Source organism: Tamandua tetradactyla, chromosome 3 (assembly GCF_023851605.1).
Source record: "Tamandua tetradactyla isolate mTamTet1 chromosome 3, mTamTet1.pri, whole genome shotgun sequence".
Lineage (NCBI taxonomy): Eukaryota > Metazoa > Chordata > Mammalia > Pilosa > Myrmecophagidae > Tamandua > Tamandua tetradactyla.
The window spans coordinates 21,649,969-21,669,134 of record NC_135329.1 but is presented as its reverse complement, the minus strand read 5'-3'; the positions used below and the strand labels follow the sequence as shown (position 1 = coordinate 21,669,134).

Below are 19,166 nucleotides of genomic sequence, written 5' to 3'. Positions count from 1 at the left end.
CCAAGTGATATGGTGATTTGTATTAGGAGAAGAAAACTTTAAGGAGGGGATGTCCCAAAGGCAACCTAGTGTTGTATGGAAAGATTTGGTGTAAGAGCTGGAAGTGCTGCACTTGGATATGGTACTTATTAGCCTTAGGATCAGTTCTCTCTATTTGAGTAACTGTTATACACACAACTAAGTCAAATGGCTGAAGATTACTTGTAGAGATACATGCTTTAAATACCAACCTCAAGTAAGATTTCCAAAGAGCAGTTTCAAGTCTGGTTGTGAAGATGGGGATAAGATGTGTGGGAACAACTCTGGCTGGGCACATATGGTCACTTCTTCCTCCTTTGACCATGCAGGACACTAAGTCTCCACTACTTCTAGTCCTGATAACTTATCCATCTGTGCATCTTCCTACATGTTTTGTTGTTGTTCATTCCACCCATCCATTCATCTATACATCCATCCAACCATCCTACAGCCTCATACTCCTTCCATTTTCAGGAAGCCTAGCATTAAAGTTGGCTATTCTGCTACTCACAATGTAATTCAGAGCACCAGTTCCTGAGACGACAGTGGACTGTGGATATTTGGCCTCCCTGGGCCCCTTCCTCCATCTTCCATTTGTGCAGATATAGTTTGTATGTCTATATGTCTGTATTTAAGGTTACACATTTTATTTTAAAACTGTGTTGACACAAAGACAAATATGATCGAGGTTAGGTTATATTTGTTTCTTTCTTTTGATTTTAAAATAAATTAAAATGATCTTTGTTGGCTCCTACAAGCCTTGTGGCCGTAGGCACTCTGCCTATAGTGATGGTTGCTATAAGAACAGACCTAAGCCGATCTTTGGTCCCAGATGCAAACAGTGATACTACCCATCCTTTCTAGAAGTGCTGCTTCTATCTGACTAGGAGGACCTTTGAACCTCAAGGTGATTTCAGGTTGAAAACCAATGTCTTTTGTTTTCTGGGTGAGCAAAGAAATTTCAAGCCTGAGAAAATCACATTTGGGGTAAGGAGCCCAATAAAATATTCACAGGGCGAATGAATGAGTGAGTGAACGTTTTAAATGGGATGGCACATCTCACCTGTGCTTCAAGAGAAGCTAATTTGAAAATTATAATCAAAGGCTGTATTTACTTGAAAAATGCTGGCTGATGCTTCCCTGATCAAACAATTGCAGGAAATACTAGGGCATTCACATCCAAAGAAAGGATAGGTGAGCACCTAAGGCCAAATGCCAGATATTTATTATAGATACACATAGTAATTTTGGTAGGTTAAAAACAATAATGAGCTAGTGTCACCATTTAATGGATCACCTACAAAATTTAAGACACTTTACTGCATTATCTCTCGCTCTTACCAAGGTAGGTATTTTAGCTCCATTTTAGAGTTGAGGAAATGAAGGCGACAGTCATTAAATGACCCACTCAAGATCAAGGGCTCCTATGATTTTGTTGCTATGTGGCCTTGGATAAATTGCCTAACTTTGCAGAAGTTCAGTTTTACAAGCATTAAATGTGGCTTGTGCTATATATATATAAAGCATCAATGCAAATTCAAATGATCTTTACATTATTTTAAATTTAGGACGAAATGTGTAATAATTGTATACTTAAAACTCTGCTCCCTAAAACTTTGAGAAATCTCCAATCAAGTCATGAGTAAACAAGAGCAATGAATCTGGAACTGAGATTCTGCCTCACCTGCTTACCTTAGAGTGTCTGGAGGGCCCTGGCTTTGATATGAGACCTGGGAGAGGAGACACACCGGGGTGACTAGCCCGTTCTAGTTTGCCCAGGACATTCTAAATTTTAGCACTGAAAGTTCTCTCCTGGGAAATTCTCAGTTTCAGGCAAATCAGGATGGGTGGTTACTCTAGACATCTCTTGGTAACCTGCCCCTGGTTCCCACTGAGGAGTCAGGTGCTTGGCCTCACAACTTCCTGCAAGGTGTATGCAACCATCTTCTTATTAGAGGTAAGGAAATTGAGGCTCAGAGAGGATCAGATAGCTGCCCAAGTTGACCCAGCTACTAAGTGGAGGGATCTGAATCCATGTCTCTCATTCTCAACCCCATGATCTACCTACTATATCATGCTTTCTTTGGGAAACACCTCCTGGCCCAAGTGAGCACTGTGCTGAATTGGCCTTTGTCATGCTAGATCTTAGCTTTTCCCTCTGAGGGGGTCCCCAGCTGCAATAAGGGTACAGACAAGACATGGTTAATTTGGTGAAGGTTTCCAGCTGCAAGATAAGACCATTATGGTCCTTTTCTTTTTTTGGTGGGAGGATGGAAAGCTTGCTTGGAAGTGGGTGGGAGGGGAAAATTCTCAGGAGCCTGCCTGCCACGCTTTATTATTAGGTTAATTGAAACCATAAAAGCAAACTCAGATTTGCATTAAAGCCGTACATAGCAGATGGTGACAAGTTCCGAGCATCATAAAAAGAGGATTGAAAGTTATACAGCGTATTGGGCTCATCTGTGCCAGAGCTCTGAAGGAAAGGCACTCCTTTCCAGGCCTGCACCCTGTCTCCACCTCAAGTCAGTTCTGGGACTGCATAACCCCAGCCCTGCACCCTGGCCTCTCCTCCACATACAACCTTTCCAACTGGAATGGTACTTCTTGCCAGGGGTAAAAAGCCACATAAATGGTAGTGCATTTTTTCACATCAAACAGACCTTCTTTGGGGAAAGTGAGGTTTTCCCTTAGTCCCTTTCCATTTCTATTCATGTCACCTTTCTCCTCTCAATCTGATGCCACCCTTGTCCCCTCCCCCAATACAACGTCTTCCATGTCACTGTTCCTAAACTGCCTTTCTCTTGGAGATCCCAGGCTCCAAACACCCCTCTTCCTCTTCCTTGCCATTAAATCTGCAACTACTCATTTTCCCTCTTACAACTAGCTGACTAAGAGGAATAGGACCTAATTAATTAATTCACATTCCCTGGCCATGGTGACTATCTCTCCTTGATACCCCTATATTCTCCCTACTCCATCTTCTCTCTTTCAGCAGATGACCTTGCCTCCCATAGAACTGAGAAAATAGAATCCTTTAGACATGAATCTCTAAAGATACTGGTCTGATCAGTGATTCTTTCACCAAACTTGGAAAGGAGGAAACCCCACTCTGCTACAGGGGCAGCATCTCTACCTTGTCACCCATCCCAATTTGTCACACCCCTTTCTGGACTTTGCTCCATCAATTATTCCTTCTCTCTTGCATCTTCAATTTTTATTCCTCTTCTCTGGCTCTTTCTGCATCTACAAACATGTGTAAGGATTCCCCCAGTCCATCCATCTCCCTTCGTGCTTGGATCTTATTTCTGTCTTCATCATAGCTTCAAGCCTCTGTGTGGAGTAGTCTTCTCCTGCTGCCTCCACTTTTACATCTCCTCACCCCTGCCATTTCACTAAAAGGTTTACTTCATGCACTTTCAGCCTCTAAAGTACATTTTGGACAGTCCCTTTCTGCTTGTTACCTTTAAACATTTAAGTCCAAATGTTGCCTCTTTCCTTATGCTTTCTAATTGCATCAATAAAGACTGGTCTCCCCAGATGTGTTCTTGGCATTCTTATAGGACTTTGTCTGTATCTCTCTAACTCAATGAGAAAGAGAAATAATAGTTACTAACATGTGTCTACCCTCTCAGAATTCGTATTTTTTGAAGGCAAAGGACCATACCCTTGTCATCCTGGTATTCAGTTGAGGCAAGATAGATTTTCTGCATTGTTATTTAATGAATGGAAATACAGGAATAATATTTCCATGATAATGTCCATGATGATTCATAAAAAGGGATTTTGAACAAAGCCCTCATGATATTACAAGATCATCTCCACTAACCTGTCATCTGAAATCCCTGAATGAGTCAATCCTCTTGACTAAGTCACTGGAGGCCCTTGCACAAATTCAATGATCTCAGACCTGAAAGGAAGCGAAGGCAGGAGTAGACATTCACTGAACTCCTACCATGTATGAGTCACCACATTAGTCAATACACATCCTCTCTGACTGTTGCCAGGCGATATCAGTTCCTTGCACATGTGTCTCTCCATAGTGCTACTTGCAACATGGCAGCAGGCTTCCCCCAGGATGAGGGCTCTGAGAGAGAGGGGCAGAAAATGCCCAAGATTGAAGTCACAGCCTTTCTATAACCTCATGTTGGAAATGATATCCAATCACTTTTACTATCTCCTGATCATTAAAGTGAGTCCATAAGTCCAGTCCACACTCAAGGGGAGAGTATTACACAAGGGTGTGAATCTCAGGAGGCAGGGACCATAAGGACCATCATGGAGGCTGCTCACCACAGCTAGTAAGTGACCTTGGAAGGCTCCAAACCTCTTTTTAATACCAACTCCAGTGTTTTTTTTTTTTAACTGTTCTCAGCAATTTCATGGATTCAGCATTGACAGCTTATACCTTAGCTCCAGTTAGCTTACCAGATTGTCCTGACAGAATGCAGGTCTGTAAGGTGAGTGTGATGCAGAATTAGTCACATTTTGTGTTGATTTGGAACAGAGCCCCGGCATCGCACAGCTCCAGAGGGGCACCATTCCCACAGGGGAAATGGAAAGTACTAGATTGGAAGAATGAACATCTCCACTGAGAAGTAGTCCCATGGACCCTCTGAGACACATAGGGGTGGGAAGAGTAGCAAAATAAGAGAAATTTGAGCTTTCAAGCAGGAGCATCTATTGAGGGGAGAGAACTGTTATATTTGTACCATCAGCCTGTAGCAGAGTATTTGGTGCATGGAGGGGGGTCATTAAGTGTGGAGGGAATGCCTAAGATGAGGATGGGCAGGGTAGGTGGACAAGTCACTGAAAAGAGGTAGGGCCCATTAAGAATAATCGAGAGTCGGGTCCATGCTGAGAGTGTGACCTGGGAGAAGCAGGAGAAGGAGCCATGGGAGGAGATAGGAGACACCCCCAGGCAGGGACTCCTGTGGGAGCTTCTGCAGGGGGAGCAACCTGCCTGGGATCCTGGCCCACTCAGTCCATGGTTTCCGTGGTGAGTACATGTGTCTTCTTCTACAGCTCTCGGTGGGAAAGCGACTGACTCTGGGACGCAGCTCAAGGCAGTGCTGACATGATCAGCAGAGAGGTTTCTACAGGGGTTTGCAAACTGTGATTTTCTGAGCCCCTGGATTTACGGAGGTACCTCAGGAGCTGTTTAGCAAGGTGAGGAGGACTTTGAAAGACAGGTCTCTGGGTCCCTCACCTCTGCTTCCACAGAAGTATAGTGCATTGGGTGAGAGCATAGGCTTTAAAACCAGATTGCCTGGGTTCAAATTTCAACTCCATAACTAACGAGCTGTATGGCTTTGGTCAAAGGACTTAACCTTTCTGTGCTTCAGTTTCCAGTCTATAAAACAGAGATGATAATGGTGTTTATCATTTAGGATTTTGTGAATACAAAATGGGTTAATTTGCATAAAACACTTAGAATTATGCCTAGCACATAGTAAGCACTCAACAAATGTTAGGCACAACAATCACAACACAGTATTATTGTTAATATCGTTATTCTTCCTGTTATTATTTTTTTGGTGATCACTGTCTCAGGGCACGCCTTACCTGGGAGCTGACCCGACAACACCCACCCACAGTTAGTGTCTTCTCAGCTCACTCACTAGAAGGGTCTTGGGGAAGTGGGGCCATCTGCTTTCATCTCTGAGAGGAGAGAGGCAAAAGGCAAACACAATTCCAATCCCTGGAGGCTTTGAGGCAGGGGCGGGGGATTGATTTCTTCTTGTTTTTGTTGTTCTTTTAATTTCTGAACGCATTTCTCCAAGGATTGTGGGAGGCTGCGGAGTGCGGGGAATGCTGAGCACCCAAGAGTCTGTGCGGCTGTGATTAGATGGCTTAGGCCCAGCAGCAGCAGCTGTTAATCCTGACTATTAATTAGAAGATAGGGGGAGAGAATACCAGCCTGCGAGCTCAGTTAAGCTTGAGCGGCACTCTGCCTTCTGCAGCATAATCCCCTCTGAGACCTGGGCAAGCAGGGACCCCAGGAGAAGTACAGGAGGGCCAACCTAAGCAGACACCTGACATCAGAGACCCAGATGCCTTTGATCCGAGAGGTACCCATCTCTTCCACTGAGGCAGCATCTGACAGTTTACCAAGCCCATTCAAGCATGCTGCATATGCATGTGATTTTATTCCTGCTTGAAAGCCTAGTACGTGAGCTTTGGAAAAGCCTTGAAGGATTTGGAAGAGTAAGTGTAGAGCCAGGGCTTTTCCCCAGGTCTTGACTTCCAGTGCAGGGTGCTGCCTTACCCTCCTTGGCGTGAGAGTTGCTGGTGCTCAGGTGACTTGGGAATCCAAACCCATAGAACCCACCTAAGGCATTACAAGAGTTGGTGTGTTTGAACATATACTATAGTCCTAGCTGGCAGCACTGAGCTGGCCACACGTGGAGAGCTTTTTCCTTATCCAGTGTTTGAAACCTCAAATCCAAACTCTGCAGTTTGGTAATTAAGATTTTCTAACCTTGTTGTCTGTGATTTCCCACTGCTGATGGTGTCCCTCACCTGGACCTAGCCCTTTATAGTTTTTAAAGAGAACCCTATTTCTTATCTCATTCTCTCTTCACCACGACCCTGTGAAGAAGCCACATTGGGAATTCTAAAAAAGGGGAAACTGAGGCCTCTGGGGGGATGTGTTCTGGGGTCAGGTAATCAGAAGGTGAGGGAGCACCCTTTAGAATGGCATGCATTGAGTCTCTCACCTGAACATACTCATCTCTACCTCCACACTTTCCCTCAAGTCAGTCTTTGCGCCTGTCCCCTCCTCCGCACTCCTTCCACCTATAGAAATCCGACTGTTCGTTCGAGACTCAAATCAAGGGTTGTTTTCTCAAAAAATCTTCCTGACTACTCCAGTGACCATTTATCCCCCTCTTTTCTGAAGTCTGCTGCTCATACCTGATCCCAGGAAGCCCACCCTGCGTCAGGAGCGGGTGGAGCGGGCGCACCAGGAGCCCAGCCTCTGGCAGAGTGGGGGAAATGATGACAGAAAGGAAGGCTGGGTCTGAAGTCTCACGAGCTGTCTGCCTTGATCGAGCCCCTCCACTTCCCTGGTTCTCTTGTTTCCTCACCTATCAAATACGTGTCTGTAACTATGGTGGGGTAGGAATTCAGGGATATAGGGGATAGGGGTATGGAAGAAGCTATGCAGCAGAGCTGCTGATTTCAAAGATCTCACCATTTTTAGGGTGAGACGGAATAGCTGATGGGAGCTGAGATACCTGGAGACGGGGCATTCTTTTCTCACTTATCTGTTTCAAATCTTACCAGGAAGGACTTTGTGGAGATGCTGAGGGAGAATTCAACAGCTGTCAGGGATGAAGGTCCAGAATGCAGACTTTGAATCAGAATATCCCAGGCTGACTCCACCATTTGTCAGTGATGATGATGGTGGTGACGATGGCAGTGATGATCTTCTTGATATCTTTTTGAATGCTCATTGTATAACAGGTTTTATGTGAAGGCTTCACACGCATTATCCCATTTAATCTTCATGAAAATAGGGGCTATTTTTATCTTTCTTTTTCAGGTAAGGAAACTGAGGCTTATAGAGGCCATAATGTGCCAAAAGTCATACAGCCGAATGGTTTTTAAATCCATACTTTGCAATTACCAAAACATACTCTGTCCCAAGTTATGCAATCTCTTCAAAACTCAATTTTTTCACTGAAACATGGGAATTAAAATATTTACACTTTTATTGTTGCTGCTTGACTAAGCGGTATCACCTATGTGGCATGCCTATCATAGTATCTTGTCCATCGTAGGCACTCAGCCAATGGTTTCCTTTCTTCCTCTCTGAGCCATTTGTAGCTTCGCTAGGGAAGTGGTACAGATGCCTTAAGTAATGGGCAACTCTTCCCAGGCACCACTTCGGGCTCATCCTCTATAGTCGCCCTTCACCCCATCTGTGTGACTCTAGGCTTAGGCATGTGCAGTTGGAGAGCATTATCTGTTGTGACAACTCAGCCCTCAGCCCTCCCTCTGTCCTTTCCAGATTAATCTGTGTTATAGGAGAGCACTTAGAGCTGAGCCAGCTCAAGCATTTCACTTCAGGACTAGAAAAGTTAGTGACTTGCTTAAACTGGGATGACCTGTGATAGGCAGTGAAGAAATTCACAGCCATGTCTCTCACTCTCCAGGTCAGATTCTTTCCATGACATCATATTACAGATTAGCTATCCTTTTCATTTACCTAAACTTTTTATTTTGAGATAATTGTAGATTTACCTGCAGCTGTAAAATGAAATACAGAGAATTTCCTTTGTGCCTTTACCCACTTTCCTCCAATGCTAACAACTACAAAACTGTAAAACAATATCACAACCAGCATAGTGACATTAATAAAGTCAAGATGTAGAACATTTCTATCACCACCCTGATCCCTCATGTTGCCCTTTATAGCCCACACCTACTTTCTTTAGCAACACATCCATAAACTGTGATAACCATTTATCTGTTCCCCATGTCCCTAATTTTGTCATTTCATTTTGTGTAAGAATGTTATAAAAATAGGATCAAACAGTATGTCACATATTGAGATTGACTATTTTTTTACCCAGCACAACTCTCTGGAGCTTCATCCAGGTTGTTGCATGTAATAGTTGTTTGCTCCTTTTTAATACTGAGTAGTATTCCATAATATGGGGGTGGCAGAGTTGACCTAACCATTCATTCATTGAAAGACTTCTGGATTGTTTCTAGGTTTTGGCTGTCATGAAGCCAGCTGTTATGAAACATCATGTACAGGTGTTGGTGTGAAGATAAGGTTTCATTTCTCTGGGGTAGATGCCCAGGAATGCAACTGGGTAATATGGTAGTTACATAATAATTTTAAGAAGCTGCCAAAGTGTTTTCCAGAGTGACTGTACCATTCATTTTAGATTCTCATCAGCAATGCATTAGTGAGTAATATAGCTTATCTGCCTCATTGCCAGCATTCGGTGTTGTTCATATTTTAAAATTCTGGTCATTCTGATAGATGTGTAGCGATATCTCTGTGTGGTTTTAATTTGCATATCCCTAATGGCTAATGATGATAACATCTTTTAATGTGCTTATTATTTTCTAACTACATATCTCTTCATGTCTTTTGCCTATTTTCTAATTGAGTTTATTTTGCATTTTTACTGTTGAATTTTGAGAGTTCTTTATATATTATAGATACTAGTCCATCAGATATGTAGTTTGGATATATTTTCACCCAGGTTTTAGACTTTCTTTTCATCTTCTTAGGAATCTTTTGCAGCACAAACATTCTTAATTTTGGTGAGGCCCAATTTTACACATTTTTGGTGTCAAATCTCAGAGTTCTTTGCCTAGCCTTAGTTCCCCCTGATTTTCTCCTGTGTTTTTTTCTATGTTTCATAGTTTTAGTTTTATATTTAATTCCATGATGCATTTTGAGTTAATTTTTATGGAAGGTATCAGACTTAAGTCGAAGTTTTCTGCTTGTTTTTATTTGGATGTTCAGTTGCTCCAGCATCATTTATTGAAAAGGTGATTTTTTTCTTGCTTTTGCACCTTTATCAAAGATCAGTCAGGCTTATTTGCCTGGGTCAATTTCTGGGTGCTTTATTCTGTTCCATTGATTTACATGTTTATCCTTTCACAAATTCCTTATAGTAATGATTGATATAACTATATAATAACTTTTGAAGTTGGAAAGATATTTATTTAAATATATCCTTCTTTTTCAAAATTATTTTAGCTATTCAGGTCCCTTTTTTACTATGTAAATTTTAGAATAAACTTGTCTATATGTTCAAACAATCTTGCTAGGATTTTGATAGGAATTATGTTAAACCTGAATATAAATTGGGGGAAATTGACATCTTTACTATGTTGAATCTTCCAAACCAGGAACACTATATGTTTCTCTATTTATTTAGGTCGTCTTTGATTTCTTTCATCAGCATATTGTAGTTTTTAGCATACAAACCCTGTATATTTTTATTAGATTTACACCTAAGTATTTCATTTTTTGAGCAATTGTAAATGGTGTTCTATCTTTAATTTCGGTGTCCATGAGTTTATTGCTAGTGTATAAAAACACAATTGATGTATGTTTACATTGTATCCTACAATGTTCATAAATTCACTTTATTGATTCTAGTCAGCATTTTTCTTGGGTAGACTGGAGTTTTCTATGTAGATAGTCAAGTCCTGTGCAAATAGGAACAGATTTCTTTCTTTCTTTCTGTCTGATCAGTATGCCTTTTATTTCCTTCTTGTGTTATTGCACTGGCTAAAACCTTCAGTGCTGTATTGAAGAGTGGTAAGAGCACACATTTTTTTTTTTTTTTTTTTGCTTTGTTCCAAATTTTAGGTGGAAAGCATTCAGTCTTCACCATTAATATGCTATCTGTAGGTTTATATAGATTGTTCTATTTATCTAGTCAAGGAAGGTCCTGTCTCCTCTATCACTATTTTTCAGAGTTTTTATCATGAATAGGTGCTGAATTTTGTCAAATTCTATGTCCACATCAACGTAGGGTACCGTGACTTGTGGTGTTCATTTAGGCAATAGGGTATATTGCATTGATTTTCAAATGTTGAACGAGGCTTTATCTGTGGAATAAACCCTGCTTGACCATGGTGCATATTCTTTTTTTATTTTATTTATTTTTTTTTTAATATTTCAGGTGCAGCTTCATTCAGTGTTTTAACATGATTACTTTACAATTAGGTATTATTGTGCTGTCCATTTTTGAGTTTTTGTATCTAGTCCTGTTGCACAGTCTGTATCCCTTCAGCTCCAATTACCCATTATCTTACCCTGTTTCTAACTCCTGCTGGACTCTGTTACCAATGACATATTCCAAGTTGATTCTCGAATGTCCGTTCACATCAGTGGGACCATACAGTATTTGTCCTTTAGTTTTTGGCTAGACTCACTCAGCATAATGTTCTCTAGGTCCATCCATGTTATTACATGCTTCATAAGTTTAGTCTGTCTTAAAGCTGCATAATATTCCATCGTAGGTATGCACCACAGTTTGTTTAGCCACTCGTCTGTTGATGGACATTTTGGCTGTTTCCATCTCTTTGCAATTGTAGATAATGCTGTTATAAACACTGGTGTGCAAATGTCCGTCTGTGTCTTTGCCCTTAAGTCCTTTGAGTAGATACCTAGCAGTGGTATTGCTGGGTCGTAATCCATTCTGCCATTCTATGTCTTTTGATTGGGAAATTCAGTCCATTAACTTTTAGTGTTATTACTGTTTGGATAATATTTTCCTCTACCATTTTGGCTTTTGTATTATATATATCATATCTGATTTTCCTTCTTTCTACACTCTTCTCCATACCTCTCTCTTCTGTCTTTTCGTATCTGACTCTAGTGCTCCCTTTAGTATTTCTTGCAGAGCTGGTCTCTTGGTCACAAATTCTCTCAGTGACTTTTTGTCTATAAATGTTTTAATTTCTCCTTCATTTTTGAAGGACAATTTTGCTGGATATAGGAGTCTTGGTTGGCAGTTTTTCTCTTTTAGTAATTTAAATATATCATCCCACTGTCTTCTAACTTCCATGGTTTCTGCTGAGAAATCTACACATAGTCTTATTGGGTTTCCCTTGTATGTGACAGATTGTTTTTCTCTTGCTGCTTTCAAGATCCTCTCTTTCTCTTTGACCTCTGACATTCTAACTAGTAAGTGTCTTGGAGAACGCCTATTTGGGTCTATTCTCTTTGGGGTGCGCTGCACTTCTTGGATCTGTAAATTTAGGTCTTTCATAAGAGTTGGGAAATTTTCAGTGATAATTTCTTCCATTAGTTTTTCTCCTCCTTTTCCCTTCTCTTCTCCTTCTGGGACACCCACAACACGTATATTTGTGCGCTTCATATTGTCATTCAGTTCCCTGATCCCCTGCTCAAGTTTTTCCATTCTTTTCCCTATAGTTTCTGTTTCTTTTTGGAATTCAGATGTTCCATCCTCCAGTTCACTAATTGTAGCTTCTGTCTCTTTAGATCTACCATTATAGGTATCCATTGTTTTTTCCATTTTTTCTTCTTTGTCCTTCACTCCCATAAGATCTGTGATTTGTTTTTTCAGATTTTCTATTTCTTCTTTTTGTTCAGCCCATGTCTTCTTCATGTCCTCCCTCAACTTATTGATTTGGTTTTTGAAGAGTTTTTCCATTTCTGTTCGTATATTCAGCATTAGTTGTCTCAGCTCCTGTATCTCATTTGAACTATTGGTTTGTTCCTTTGACTGGGCCATATCTTCAATTTTCCGAGCGTCATCCATTATTTTCTGCTGGTGTCTGGGCATTTGATCAGATTTCCCTGGGTGTGGGACCCGGCTGGTTGAAAGGTTTTTCTGTGAAATCTCTGGGCTCTGTTTTTCTTTTCCTGCCCAGTAGGTGGTGCTCGTGGCACTCGTCTGTCTGCGGGTCCCACCAGTAAAAGATGCTGTGGCTCCTTTAAATTGCCAATCCGAATCTCGCAGTCGGCCTGGGAAACCGCGCGTGGAAGGGGGGGGTCACCGGCCGCTGCAGCTTGGGGGAGTGCTGGTCCAAATTGCCCAGCTGGCCCGAGACGCCAAGCGTGGCGGGAGGGCCCCGCTATCCAACGTTCCCAGTCAGACCAGGGAGCCACGTGCGTGGAGGGGACCCCAGTCGCCAGCCGCCCCGGCCGGGAAAACGCGCGCCCCTCGGGTATCTCACCGCAGTGGATTCTCCCTGTCCGTTCAGCTGTTCCAGAATGGGGTACGCTGTCTTTTTGGTCTCTGTTGTGGCTCCGGGAGCTGTTTTTTATTGTTTCTGTTTCTTTAGTTGCTTTTCTGGATGAACTAAGACCCGTGTGTCTTACTAAGCTGCCATCTTCTCCGCTCCCCTGTCTGTTTTTATTTATGGTTGAATTCTACATGCTATTATTTTCTCAAGGATTTTTGTGCTTATATTCATGAAGGATATTGGTCTCTAGTTTTCTTCTGTTATACTGCTTTTGGTTTTGATATCAGGGTAATGCTAGCTTCATGAATGAATTGGGAAGTGTTAAAACCAACTGAGCCTGGACATTTCTTTTTTGGGAGTTTTGAAATTATGAATTCAATTTCCTTAATAGTTACAGAATTATTCAAATGTCTTTTTCCTATTGGGTAAATTGTGTACATTTTTGAGGAACTAGTCCAGTTTGTCAAATTTATAGATGTACTATTATTCATGTTTTCCCTTGTCTTTTGATGTCTGCAGGGTGTGTAGTGAAGTCCCGTTTCATTCCTGATATTAGCACTTTGAATATTTCTCTTTTTTCCTTTGTTTTCTCTCTAGAGGTTTATCAATTTCATTGATTATTTTCAAATAACCAGCTCTTTGTTTCATTGATTTTCTTTATTGCTTTCCTGCTTTCAATTTCATTGATTTCTACTCTCTATTTATTATTTCCTTCTTTCTGCTTGCTTTGGGCTTATTTTGTTCTTCTTTACTAGGTTCTCATGGCAGAATCTTAGATAATTGATTTGAGATTTTTCCTCTTTTCTAATGTATGCATTTAGTGCTATAAATTTCCTTCATGACCCTACTTTAGCTGTGTCTCACAAATTTTGATAAATTTTATTTCACGTTCATTGAGTTCAATGTAGTTTTTGTTTCCCTTGGCACTTTCTCTTTGACCCTTGGATTATTTAGAAATGTGTTTTTAGTTTCCAGGTATTTGGAAAATCCTTTATTACTTTTGTTATTGATTTCTAGTTTTATTCCATTGAGATCAGAGAACACATTCTGTATGATTTCAGTTCTTTGAAATTTGTTGAGATTTATTTTATGGACCAGGATATGGTTTATGTTGGTCCATGTTCCATGAGCACTTGTAATGATGTATGCTCTACTGTTATTAGCTGGAGTGCTCTATAAGTCTTCTGTTAGTTGACATATTCTTGAGTTCTTCTATATCGTTGCTATAGTAGAACAAGTCTACTTGTTCTATCAGTTGTTTAGAGAGGAGTCTTCATATCTCCAGCTGTAATTGTAGATGCTCTATTTCTCTTTTCACTTCTATCAGTTTGATTTCACAGGTTTTGCAGCTCTGTCATTTGAAGCATATACATGGAGGCTTGGTATGCCTTTTTGTTGCATTGATCTTTTTATCATTATATATCGTGCCTTTCTGCCTCTGGTTATTTTCTTTATCTGAATTCTGTTTCATTCATTATTAATATAGCTGCACTTTTCTTTTGGTTAATGTTTTCATGAGATAGCTTTTTCTGCCATTTTATTTTAAACCTACTTATATTTCAAGTGAATTTTTCATAGAAGACATATATTTGTATATTTTTTAATCAACTCCAATCTCTATCTTTTGTCTTTTCCTTTTTGTATGCTATATGGCAGGGTGACATTTCATTATTTTTCTATGTAAGTATCCTGTTACAGCAGCACCATTTGTTGAATTTATTTGTTTTTGTTTGTTTGTTTTGCGTGTTTGTTTGTTTGTTTGGGAAATGCATGGACCAAGAATCAAACCTGGGTCACCTGCATGGCAGGTGAGAATTCTACCACTGAACTATCCTTGTATCCTCCAGTATCTATCTTTTAATTAATATAATTACACTACTAACATTTACGGTAATTATTGATATGTTAGGGCTTAAGGATGACATTTTATTGTTTGTTTTCTATGTATGTTCCTTGAATATTATTTTACTCTTTGCTCTCTGTTTTTCTTATTTTCCTGTTTGTTCCTTGAATATTTGTTAGAATTCCGTTTTGATTTATCTGAGTATTTTTTAACATATTACTTTTTTACAGATTTTTAGATGGTTGTTAGTATTATGTCTATGGATAAGGTGTCCGATTATTTCTCACTGCTTTCAAGATTTTTTTCTTTGTCTTTAGTTTGCAGAAGTTTGGCTATGATGTATCTTAGTGTGGACGTATTTGGGTTGATCCTGTTTGGGTTCACTCAGCTTCTCTACTCTAGATTTATGTCCTTTGCCAAATTCAGGAGTTTCCAGCCCCTATAGTTTTTAGTACTTTTTCAGCCCCACCTTTTTCTCCTCTACAACAGGAATTCTACTGATATAACTGTTAGGTCTTTGCTATAGTCCCATGAGTCCTTGAGGTTCTGTTCTTTATTTTCTTTCTTTCTTTTCTTTTTAGTGTATTTTCCCTCTGTTATTCAGACTGGATTGTCTATTGTTATATCTTCCAGTTCACTGATATTTTTCTTTGTACACTCCATTCTACTGTTGGGCCCGTTCATTGAGATTTTGGTTACCATAATTGTATGGTAAAAGTTTCATCTAACTTTTCTTTAAATCTACTTTTTAAAGGACTTACTATTTTTTCATTCATTTTAAGCTGTTTGTAATTTCTCAGTGAAACATTTTTACGGTGGGTTCTTAAAACTTTCTCAGATAATTCTAACATCTCTCTCATCTTGGTGCTAGCATCTATTGATACATATATTTTTTCATTCAATTTGAGATCTTTCAGGTTTTTGGAATAAGTGGTTTTCTATTAAAATCTGAACCTATCGGGCATTATATTATGAGACTCTGGATCTTATTCAAACTTTCTGTTTTACTTGGATTCCTCCCAACACTGTTCAGCCAAGGGAAGGCAGGGGAGTACCTTGTTACTGTCAGATGGAAGTAGAAGTCCAGTTTCCCCACTTACCCTCAGTTGAATCCCAAGGGGTTGGCCCCTCATTACTGCTGGGTGAGGTTTGGAGTTCTGGCTCCCTTCTAGGCTCCCACTGATATTTCCATGGTTAGGAGGAGTTAGAGTGCTTTTTTACTGCTCTTCAGGGGGCTTCAATTGACACCTTGGAGCAAGGGGCAGATCTCATTCCCTCTGGGCGGTGATGAAATTCCTGACTCTCTACTAGAACTCCTCTGATGCCCTCCCAGCAGGGAGGAGAAGGGCTTCTCATCACCACTGGTGGGAGTGCAAGCCCAGGCTTCCCACACAGTCTCCACTGACACATCATGGAGGAAGAGAGTCAGTCATTACTGCCTGGCAGGGACAAAATCTTAAGTTCCCTACCTACTTGGACTTCTCTGACAACATCCCATCAGAGGATATAATGGGATAATTTTACACCCATTATTACACATTACTTCCAGCAACTTTGGAAGTCTAGGTGGCTCATTCTGCCTTTACTGGCACGATATCACATGTTTTTTTCCTGTGGTGTTTGACTATAGTGGAGCAGTTATTGACTAAATGTTGTCTATCTAAGCTGCCCCTTTCCTGATGCTTTGGCTGTAAAGATCAGGCTTTTGTTGAAGCATCTTTTGTTTGCACCATTGGCATTTCCAGATTGCTGGTTTCTTTTTCCCAAGTGTGGGATAATGAAGTGAGAAGAAACCCCAGGGAACTCACCACTGTGCCATTCCTTAGGTTACAAGGTCCCTAGCTAGTCAGCTTTTTTCTCTGTACCTTTCAGAGACTTCTTATGTTTGTTTTGTATATAATGTCCAAGGTTTTTAATTGCATCAGGTAGAAAGAATAGGGAATTGTGTGTGTACTCCATCTTCCGACAAACAGAAGTCTTGGGCATATCATTTTGCTGTTGTTGCTTTTTTCAGAAGAGAATTCCATTTAGGTAGTCAAAATCCCAATGGAAGATTGTTTGATGAGTTCAAGCAATGGTGGCAGGGATATGAGACAAAGTCCTTCAATCTAGCTCCATTTTGCATGGTCCTGTTGGTAGTTTCTGCTCATATGAGGAATTGGAGGGACAAGCAGTTCTTATTTTTCAGTGACTCTTCATTTATCACCCACGGATGGTATACTAGAGTGTGAGCTGTCTCTAACCCCCTCTAATATTATATATAAAGTTTGTGGTTTGTGCATTTATGTATTTAACTATACAGCAACACAAATTTTCAAAAGGCTTATGACCCCTGATTTTAGACTCTGATCTAAGAAGTCTAAATATTACTCTTTACTCTGAACACTATCAAAATTCCTCATTTTCAGTCAACTTTGTTTTCCCATACTATGTTTTGGAATTATGCCATTGAGGAGCTCAGATTAATAGCCTAACAAATGTCATTGTGAAGATATTGCCAAAAATGTTTTCCTCTATATCACAGAATCTTCTTCATGAAGACCCAGGGGAGAAATTACTCTTGGGTCTCATCATTAGGAAAAGCTTTATTCTGCTTACATTTAATTGCATTTACTTTTTCCCCATTTCTTAAATAACTATGTTTTATTCTATCTTTATTTCAACTATTGGAACGCCCAGAATCAACCTTTGGATCTATCTGTAACATTACTGGATCTTATGTTCTGCCTCTGATGATCTGTAAGTTTCAGTTTATACTGTCCCTTAATTTTACTTACATATTTTCTTCTTATCGTCTGTTTATCCCAATAACTCCCTTGACTATTTACTTCATTTTTTTATATTTTGAGCAATTTACATGCAGCTTCAAATACTAATGATAAGAGTCAAAAGTGAGGGGGTACGGGTGGTTCAATGGTAGAATACTCATCTTACGTGCGGGGGACCTGGGTTCGATTCCCAGACCATGCACACACACAACCCCTCCCCCCCCCCAAAAAAAAAGGGAGTCAGGAGTAGATATATAAGCAGGTGAATAGAGAGGCAGAAAGACTTATTCCTCCAGACAGTGCTGGGGCTCACTCTGCCGAAATGCCAAGGACTCAGCATAGTGAGCTAGCATTTTCCCAGCCATTACTCTCAGTTGACTTTTTACTATTGCATGTGGGTGTAAGGGGATGATATTCGTCCTCAACTGAAATCTTGGCTTACCCAACAAATTCCCAGTGGGCTAATGTGAGGTTGGTAAAGGATGGGGACACCTCACAGAGGGTGGAATGAGTGAACAAGTCCTGAAATCCCCTCCACAAGTCTTTCCATCAATACCACCTGTTTGTGAGTCTCCTCTTCATCACCACAGTCAGAGATCCTTCTTGGGAAAGTAGCTCCTGAATACACAAAAAGAAGGGAGAAAATTCCCCCTCCTCTATGTTCCCTATTCTTCCTCTAGGGTAAGTCTCTAGTTGGGGCTCTCTCAAGCAACAATATTCTATTGCTCCTTCACTCTTCTCCTCTGTCAGCCTTAGACAATGCAGGAAAAGAGCTCCGGTGCTTCAGTGGGGACAGTTGCCCATCACTGTGGTATAGCACAATGTAATGCTTGTGCTTGAGCTACGTGGTTCAAGGGAACCATGGAGACTTGACAACTCGCATACACTCTCCCTGGTATTGGAATTAGTTTCTTCCTCTGTGGAATGGAGATAATAAAATATTAACTTCTTTATAGGATTACAGTGAGGATTAAATTAGATAATGTAATTAGAATTGTTGTGTAAACTATAAAGTGTTATGCCGATGTTTATTGAGATTACTATTATTACTATCAATCCCAAATAGACCTTTAGTTATTCAAAATGTGGTTTTAGCTTACCCTATTCTTCTGGAATGCCTCACTCTTCTGATCTTTATCTCAGTCTCACTTATCCCTTCCCCAAATATTTCTCCCTTCCGGATCTAGTGGAGTACATACCTCTCCTCCCTTTGGTTGTTACTCCTTAAGCACGGTTAGTGATTCTCACAGTGTAGTGCACATTTGAATCACCAGAGGAATCTATTAAAACACAGATCCCTGAATCTCATCCCATTTTAACAGGCACTTCATATGACTTAAGTGAAAGCGGCCAACTGCTAAGCCCCTACTGAGAGAGGACAAGAATTTGTCTTCTCTCAGATGCCTGGGGCAGTGTTGCTATTGCAAAGTCTTTACAGAGTAAATGGATAGAACTTATGCATCAGTTGGGGTTGAGTTTAGCTGCAAGTAACAAATGACAACAGCAGTAGCTTAACAAAAATAAAGGTTATCTTTACCTCTGACCAAAAACCTAGGCTGGGAGTCTAGGGCAGCTCCTGCAGTTTCATGTTGCTATATTGGAGTTTGGCTTCTTATATTGCTCTGCCACATTTCAGGTGGCTTTCTTCAAATGCACACTGTGAGTTCTGCATCCATAGGTATCCCTTGGATACCTCATCACGAGACAGGCTAAGAGTGAAAGGCAAAGTCACAATCAGCTGAGTCGGCTATTGAACATATATATGTACATATATAATGCAATGGATGAAATAGTGCAAATGCGAGCTGCTCACTTCCATCCCACTGGCTAGAACTAGTTCACATGTC

The 19,166-nt window shown here is 40.5% G+C and overlaps 1 long non-coding RNA gene across 2 annotated transcripts in view; it reads left to right on the top strand.

The window, feature by feature from the left end:
* Positions 1-19,166, top strand: part of LOC143675984 (uncharacterized) — a 36,711-nt gene that overhangs the window by 8,125 nt on the left and 9,420 nt on the right. The window contains exons 3-4 of one of the 2 annotated variants that reach the window (XR_013171738.1): positions 5,041-5,184; positions 7,303-7,428. The exons of the other annotated variant lie outside the window; for it this stretch is intronic. This is a non-coding gene — a long non-coding RNA (uncharacterized LOC143675984). Of the gene's footprint in view, positions 1-5,040; positions 5,185-7,302; positions 7,429-19,166 lie in introns of those variants that run through there. 2 annotated transcript variants of the gene reach the window in all.